At 43.7% G+C, this 8,062-nt stretch overlaps 3 non-coding genes across 3 annotated transcripts; all 3 read left to right on the top strand.

The window, feature by feature from the left end:
- The first annotated feature begins 6,570 nt into the window (after positions 1-6,570).
- On the top strand, positions 6,571-6,643 carry trnar-ucg (transfer RNA arginine (anticodon UCG)). The gene has a single exon. It is a non-coding gene; the product is annotated as a tRNA-Arg (tRNA).
- A 505-nt stretch (positions 6,644-7,148) lies between these two features.
- Positions 7,149-7,222, top strand: trnai-aau (transfer RNA isoleucine (anticodon AAU)). Its single transcript has one exon. It is a non-coding gene; the product is annotated as a tRNA-Ile (tRNA).
- Positions 7,223-7,968: 746 nt separating this feature from the next.
- trnar-ucg (transfer RNA arginine (anticodon UCG)) lies at positions 7,969-8,044 on the top strand. The gene has a single exon. It is a non-coding gene; the product is annotated as a tRNA-Arg (tRNA).
- The last annotated feature ends 18 nt before the right edge of the window (positions 8,045-8,062 follow it).

The raw sequence follows: 8,062 nt of genomic DNA, 5'->3' as shown, positions 1-8,062 counted from the left end.
TGCGCTCATTGTTGGTAACATAGCTATGGCCTCCCTAAACTGAGCACTTGTTTTCTCATTGATATACCTCTTCTTAACTGAGAAGCTGGTTGTTTGAACATTCTGAGTAATATGTAAATCAAATAAAATACAAAAATGGTCAGACAAGGCCAAATCAGTAACAACAACAGAAGAAATATCAACACCTTTAGAAATGAGCAGGTCCAGAATGTGACCTCGAAGGTGGGTAGGTTCTGTTACATGGTGCCACAAACCAAACATGTCCAGCACAGAAGAAAATTCTGTGGCATTACCATCCGTCATATTATCCATGTGAATGTTAAAATCCCCGGTCAAGATAAAATGGTTAAAATCAGTCGAAATAACAGACAATAATTCAGAAAAATCATCAATAAAACTTGCACAGTATCCTGGAGATCTGTAAATGATTAAGAACAGGATTTTAGGAACAGCCTTTAAAATAAAACTCAGATATTCAAAAGAAGTGAAATCACCAAATGAGATCTCTTTACACTGGAATGTATCTTTAAATAAGGCAGCCTCCCCCCCACCTTTCCTCCCATTTCGGCATTTATCCAACTAAAGTTTGGGGGGGCTGCTTCATTAAGAACAGCAGCACTTGTGCTCTCTGTTAACCATGTTTCTGTCAGAAAAAGAAAATCTAAATTGTGTGAAATTATGAAGTCATTAACTAACAGTGACTTATTGGACAGAGATCTAATATTAAGTAAGGCTAGCTTTGTGGAGTTTACACTGGTCTCTGTTGTATTCTGAGTTGTACGTGGTACCGATAACAGATTAGATAAATTCACCCAGCAGGTTGACTGTTTTCGATTCCTTCTTTTACCAACTAATACAGGAATCCTGTTGGGCCCCAGCTTGTTCTCAGAACAGCTGTCAGAAGTCGGACTTCTATAGCAGGGACCCTGAACACATCATGGCATGGTATCTTTGGTTTGAACAGTGCTATCTTTGTTTTGAACTCTGGGTGTTGTGCTGCTCCTTGAACACCCTGCACATCCCCTCGTGTCCTGCTCTGCCAGGACAGATGATGTAAGAGGAGGAGGGGGTGCCCTGCGTTTCTCGGTTGATGGTGGTCGCTGGAGTCCTGGCTGGGATAGAGACATCCTTTTGAGACCTTGGGTGATGTGGAGTAAAGGGTCTGGTGAGGGGGGAGGGCTGGGGGTTGTTAGCCTCGCTGCTGTGTCCTTCAGTCTAATCTGTACAGTCATGTTTGGGTTTGCCGTCCCAACAGCATGACGTAAATGTGCACCAAGTAATCTGCATCCAGTTCGATTGGGATGCACGCCATCAGGTCTGAAACGCTCCTTACAGTTCCAAAAGATATTAAAGTTATCAATGAACTTAATCCCATGGGCGATGCATGCATTTGACAACCATGTGTTCAGGCCAAGAAGTCTGCTGAAAAGTTCAATTCCTTTATCCACAGTAGGAATGGGGCCAGAAATGGAGACCCGGTGTGCTCCATAGTGACACAGTCTCTCCAACAACAGAGAAAAATCCTTCTTCAGGATCTCAGAGCCAGTCTTCCTTCTCAGAATATCAAAAGACCCTGTGTGGACGGCAAAATATCTATCAGTTCCCTGACTGATGGATCAGAAAAAGTTATATTTTCCATCTTTGCCATTCTGACATGCTGTGTTATAGAGTCCCCGATTAGAATGGTGTCTATTGCTTTTTGTGTGGAGGTGTCGATCACTTCTGTAGTCCTCACCTTGGTTGTGGGATTTGGACTTCTCCTTATGATCTGGTTAGCCCTAGGCTGAGGTTTGGGGCCATTTATTTTGTTTGTCTTCATGTTTGGGTTACATTCATCATCACACACTCTATTTTGAGTCAATGGATCGTATCTATTATGCAATAGAACTTCAGGTGGCGGAGTGAGTGCTGGAGATTTAGGTTTGGTGCTGGATTTACCTCTGCGACGGACAACATGAGACCAGATCCTGGCTGGGGTTGATGATTTGGCCTACAAAGTCAATCATAAAGTACACAAACAACCACATTTTAAGTTTACAAATTTGCTGTACGAAAATTAGTATTTTTGTGGAATTTGTGAGATAAAGATCCAATACCAGTTGGACAGCCTGGGGGAATGAACTCTGGCAAGAGGGCATGACCCAGCACTCTGATGCTCAGGGTGTTGATGTTGGACATCAGACGAACATCGTAGAGTTTAGTGTAAGATCTGCGACTCGCATCTAAAGCTTCTTGGGCTCTTTTCATGTTCCATCTGGATCCACCCTCAAGCATATACATCTGAGTGTGCATGGCATTGCTTCTCCATCCTTAAAAAAAAACAACGTGGCAAAGATTAGCTGCATTTATGAAATGACAAATATTCTTTGCATTTTCTTTTCAGAAATTATGCTGATTTAACCATTTTAGATGTACAGATAAAAATCTGGAAGGTGTGACAGCAATGAATGACATCAAATATAGCAATTTACTGTTTACCTGGGATGAAGGAGCACTGATGTCGATGATGCCTTTCAACTGAAGACGACCCCTGCCACATCTGAAGGTTTGAACTTCTTTGTCTCCCTTTTGTCTTGAGCCAAGCTTAGTATATAGTTCAACACCAGGTGGGTCTTGGATGTATGGTAGGTGCTTCTGCTGCACTTGCCACACACGAGTCATGCTCTCAGGGTTGATTAGGCGTAAACCTGTGGTGTCAGTCAGTTCCCACATGGACTTTAATAATCCCTGAATGAGTTTCCGGGTTTCTTCTACTCCTCTGGTTCTTCTTCTACAATGTTTAGCAAGCCCACTGGAGCTAATGTTGGCCAAAACTTGTGCTTCTGTGGGAGGTTGACCAGGATACTTTTTCCTCAGCTCTGAGCTCTTTGCTTCTTTAAGGCGGCTGACATCATCTTGATCCCATTCGAAAATGCAGGAGGACAACTTGGAGCAGAATGTGCCATAAAGAGGATGATGCTCTGTGGTGAGACCGGTTGGGAATCGTCTCATGTAGTGAAAGATGTCCAGTCTCACTGTAATCTTCCACGGCCGAAACCACTCAAACACTGGAGGCGCACCTGCTTAGACAAAAAATAAGCAAAATAAAACACAAATACATTCTACAGTATTTCTTTATTCCTTTTTCATGATGACTCAGGGCTTATGGTATTAAAGTTGTGACATAAAACATAACTGTTGCCAGATTATACCTTGTTAAAAACACATTTCTTTCTTTTGAATCAGGTTTTCAATTTAAAGTTTAAAATGTTTTAAACTTTGAACTGTAAACTAATGTTACAATGAAGTGCAACAAAGTCTGAAGATCACAAACCTGATGCACTGCAGCAGTCTCTGTCAACGTAAAGGATCTTTGGCTCTGGTTCTCCAGCATTCTGGTAGCACAGGACAATCCCTTGGCACAGTTCCTCCAAACCTGCTCCCTCACCTGTGGTCAGCACACAGTTCAGAGCTTGGCCATGTTCGTTGGTGATGTTCGTCATCCACGTAGCCGTCTCAGAAATGCCACCAGCAAGCTTTTTGGTGATCTGTTTGGTGTAAAGAAAATGAAAAGCAAGAACATCAGAATGCAAATAATAATTAGAATTGACAAAATTTTAGAGGTGTTTTACTGTACCTTTTTGGTAGAGTCAAGCTTTAAAATCCTGCCGTATGTTGAGGTGATGACTCCCTTCATCTCAGACAAGTGACTCAGTATTTCATTGGCATGCACAGTCTGAAACCACTGTGCAAGAGGAAGAGGGCAAAACCGTGGCGGATTCTGGTAGGCAACTTCATGTCTCCTGGCTAAGACACTCTTTTTTTTGTGACGCTCACAGTCAGACATATACTCAATGGTGCGCTTTGCCCACTCCTCACTGTGCAGCTCTTCTAAAGCTTGCTGCACATAACTGGAGCTATTTCCAACAGTCCGCAGTTTCAGCAAAGTCACGCACCTTTTGTCCAGAGCCAGCTGTGTGGTGAGAGTAGCTGGAAACTTGTTTCTGTTGGCTGGATCTAATTGGCTTAAAACCTCAGTGCTCCACGGACAGACAGGAATCATGCATTTACTGCATCGTGGATAATCTCCTCCAATCAAATAGTACCTTGAATCCAGGTCAACGACTTCTCTGACCTTTGTGTAGATCCCAGAGTGGTGCATCTTGGTGTTGCACTGTTGACATTTCAGTGAAATACCCCACATCCGCATAGGTGCCCACAGAAACATCCGCTGCCTGAAGTAGACCAGGGGATCCGGAGGTGCAGTCACTACCTTTGGTGGACTGGGTGGATGAAACCAGTTTTGGGAGAACCGTTGTCTAAACTGGCCTGTGGGGTGGTAAAGGCACTGTGCAATCCACTCCTGGTCTGCCGGCTTGATGACCCGCACAAACTGCTTGGGAAGAAAACTCACCCAATTCACCTCTGGAGGCCTAAGGTGGACAACAGGAGAAGAAGCAGCTGGAGGAATTGGCGGCAGGCGTTGCACTGGTGGAAGGCACTGCTGTGGCTGAAGTGGTGGTTGTTGGGGTGGTGTTGCTGGTTTCCCATGTTGTGGTGGTTTGAATGCTGGTAGTTGGTGTGGTTGAGATGCTGATGTTTGGTGTGGTGGGTCATGACCTTCTTCAATATGTTGAAGCAGCCCAACTGCACCCTTGACCTTTTTCCCACATTGCTCACAACATCGTTCTGCATGAAAGTCAGACAAGTGTTCATTAAAATGTTCCACGTTGATGTTTGCACTACATAATGCACACTGTATCTGCTCTGGGGTTTGACTGACTGAGATGCTTTGAGGTTGACATCTTCCTGAATTTGAGCTCCTCTGGGCTGTGGGGTCAGCTGGAACTTTGCCTACATTTGAACTGCTCTGTGCGGCTGGATCTGCTGCAGCTGCGGCTACACTTGAGCTCCTGTGCATGGTCGGGTTTACATTTAAACTGCTCTGTGCAGCAGGATCTGCTGCAGCTGCGGCTACACTTGAGCTCCTGTGCATGGTCGGGTTTACATTTGAAATGCTCTGTGCAGCTGGATCTGCTGGGGCCCTAGGTACACCTTGGCTGCTCTGGTTGGCCTGGAAATCTGACGCTGTCCCTGTACCTGACACGTTTTCGGATTGAACCCTTGTTGAACCTGCCTGCTCACCTGACTGTGGAAAAACAACATTGAATTTGTTGCTAAAGCTTGAAAAACTTTTGTAATAAAACATTAAATTCTTTCCAGTGTTTTAGAACAATCAATTTTAGAACAATTTCTAATTAGATTTTGTGGCTTATATATTCAGAAAGGTAAAAATCTGTGAAACACTCACAACTTTTAACAGTCGCATATTGCAGTGTGAAACATAGCTTTTTTTTTCCATCTATTGTAAATAAATAAAAAAGTTTAACTCACCTTATGATAACCACAATTGCAGGGGATTTCTTTTCCAAATATGTCGGTTGTCCGGACTTTCTGGTTGAAGACAGGAGTCAGTGGACAAGCGTCTATCCGCTCAATGACAGCCCTCCATCTTCTGGTTCCAGGTCTCTTCCCAGTGGAAAACTTGAACTTTCCCTGAGCATACAGCTGCATAACACCAGCCCAATACGAATCGGGCTTCCCTGTCTTCGTCATCCCAAAAAACTAAAATTTTAGCCGAATGATAGTAAAAAAAAAAAACGCCAGGAAGGAGCGTTAAAATAAGACAATAACGCTTGAAAGGATATTTTAAACCAACAGAACGACGCACAGATACGGACAGAGTCAGGTTAAACTATATTAAACGGATTAAATAATCTATTCACCATACATACCAATTTTATCTCGATTTTAAACGGGAGTCAAAAGTTGGGAGACAGTAGCGGGAAACTTGTTTTTGTTTTTCCCATCGACCACCACTGCGCATGACTTACGTGATGACGAAACACGTCAAATGTTAGGACTTGTTAGGATTTGTTAGGACTTTGTTAGGACTGTTAGGAATGTGTTAGGAATTTGTTAGGACTGTTAGGAATTTGTTAGGAACTTGTTTGACGGCCAGTTGGCAGAGGGTACGGCCACCTCGTCCTCTCGCTTGTAAGTTTGACCATAAAAATTTCCGTCTTAAACTACAGCTGGTATAATTTCGATCTCAAATTGAAGCCTCATTAGATACACTGGCCTTGCGTGCAGAGGGTATGAATTCATCCCCCTTTCACAAAAATAGAATCATTATTATCTAAATGTGGTTTCATGTAGGGATGTTTGATTTAAAATTGGGCGAAACAAAAGCAATTACACTTAGGACAAGTCAAATTTAGGGTTGGGGTTATTACAATCTCTTCAGTATATACCCAAATCCATTCATTTAGTCACCACTCATAAGGAGTTACCAGAGGTAAGCGCTGGAAGGAAGATCGACTGATAGAACGAGATCCTCCAGTCGTGGTCAAAATGGTCTGATCCCTAAACTCTTCCACTTGAGGTAGCAACTGGTTCTAAGCAAGAAGAGGGCCCTCAACCCTTTTCCAACTAAGGATCAAAGCCTCAGACTTGGAGGTACAATTTTATTCCTGGCTGTTTCAGACTTGGCAGCAGACCACCCCTGTACCGGCCTGATGACTCAGGTGAGACCATGTGGCCTAACGGACATGGCGTCTGACTTCGGATCAGAAGATTGAGGGTTCGAGTCCCTTCGTGGTTGTCTTGTTTAGTTGTATGCTGTCAATTCTGTACAGAAATCAAGAGCACTGTACTGAGTACTAACCAAATAAACACATGGTGAAAGCTGGTAAGTACTTTGCCAGTTGTACTCCATGTCAGAAATCCTCTGAATGGCATGCCATTAAAGTCGGAGGCTTTTACCAGTCTGTTACTGGTAAAAAAAAATCCAAAGTTAAGCTGATGTTGCGCAATGATCTTGGCTTTCCCATACTGCCTACACTCAAGCAATACAAAAAGATGAGAGACTTGAATGAGTAAGTTCTATCACGTCGAGTCATTGTAGCATATAACAAATGATAAAATAATTGCATTCAAAGCATTTTTTGAAGAACTAAAAGTCTTTCAACTCACCTGCTGATAACATCCAAATCCGCAATACCAAAGGCAAGCTGTATAGAATGTTTGTGTGACTTAAATAGGTAACAGAGAAAACACTGAGAGCACTTATTCTCGCACAAATTTGCTCCTTGGGCAACTCAAAATCAGGCCGGTTAGCTCAGCTGGTCAGAGCGTGGTGCTAATAACGCCAAGGTCATGGTTTCAGTCCCCATACTGGCCAAAGTTTCACAGACATCAGCGACAATGCCACATGTGTAGGCGCCCTTCCATAACACATGACTTTTAAAGATATATCAATATATTTGATGCTGCTTGTCCTGGAACGGATCACAGGGGAAGCAATGTGAGCAGACATCCCTAGCCCCGCTTCTCACAGGACATAATCTACACCTCTTCTCGGGTGGACACACAGAAATACCAATATAAGACCAGCAATGTATTATTTCTTATGAGTCCTGGACCTTCCCTCAGGCCTCCTCACCGTGCAACTGATCCAAAATATCTCCCCTGGGGGGAATCTACATGATATTCTGACCAGATGCCCATACCGCCTGATCTGGCTTCATTCAAAGAAGAGCGGCAGAGACTGTATTCTCAGCGTATTCCAGATGACTACGCTTATCACCCTGATCCAAGAGGGTGAGCCTAATCACCACAGAGTGGAAGATGATTTCAGCCCTTATGCATTCGCAATCTCATTCATTTTGTCACCACTCATAAGGAGTGACCAGAGGTGAGCGTTGGAAGGAAGATCGACTGGTAGAATGAAATCCTCCAGTCGTGGTCAAAATGGTCTGATCCCTAAACTTTTCCACTTGAGGCAGCAACTGGTTCTAAGCAAGAAGAGGGCCCTCGAACTTTTTCCAACAGACGATCAGAGCCTCAGACTTGGAGGCACAATTTTATTCCTGGCTGTGTCACACTTGGCAGCAGACCACCCCTGTACCAGCCACATGACTCAGGTGAGACCATGTGGCCTAACGGACAAGGCGTCTGACTTCGGATCAGAAGATTGAGGGTTCGAGTCCCTTCGTGGTGGTCTTGTTTAGTTGTATGCTGT

Source organism: Odontesthes bonariensis, chromosome 8, assembly GCF_027942865.1.
Source record: "Odontesthes bonariensis isolate fOdoBon6 chromosome 8, fOdoBon6.hap1, whole genome shotgun sequence".
In the NCBI taxonomy this organism is placed as follows: domain Eukaryota; kingdom Metazoa; phylum Chordata; class Actinopteri; order Atheriniformes; family Atherinopsidae; genus Odontesthes; species Odontesthes bonariensis.
Note: the sequence above shows the minus strand (reverse complement) of the source record. Positions and strands in the feature narration are given on the sequence as shown.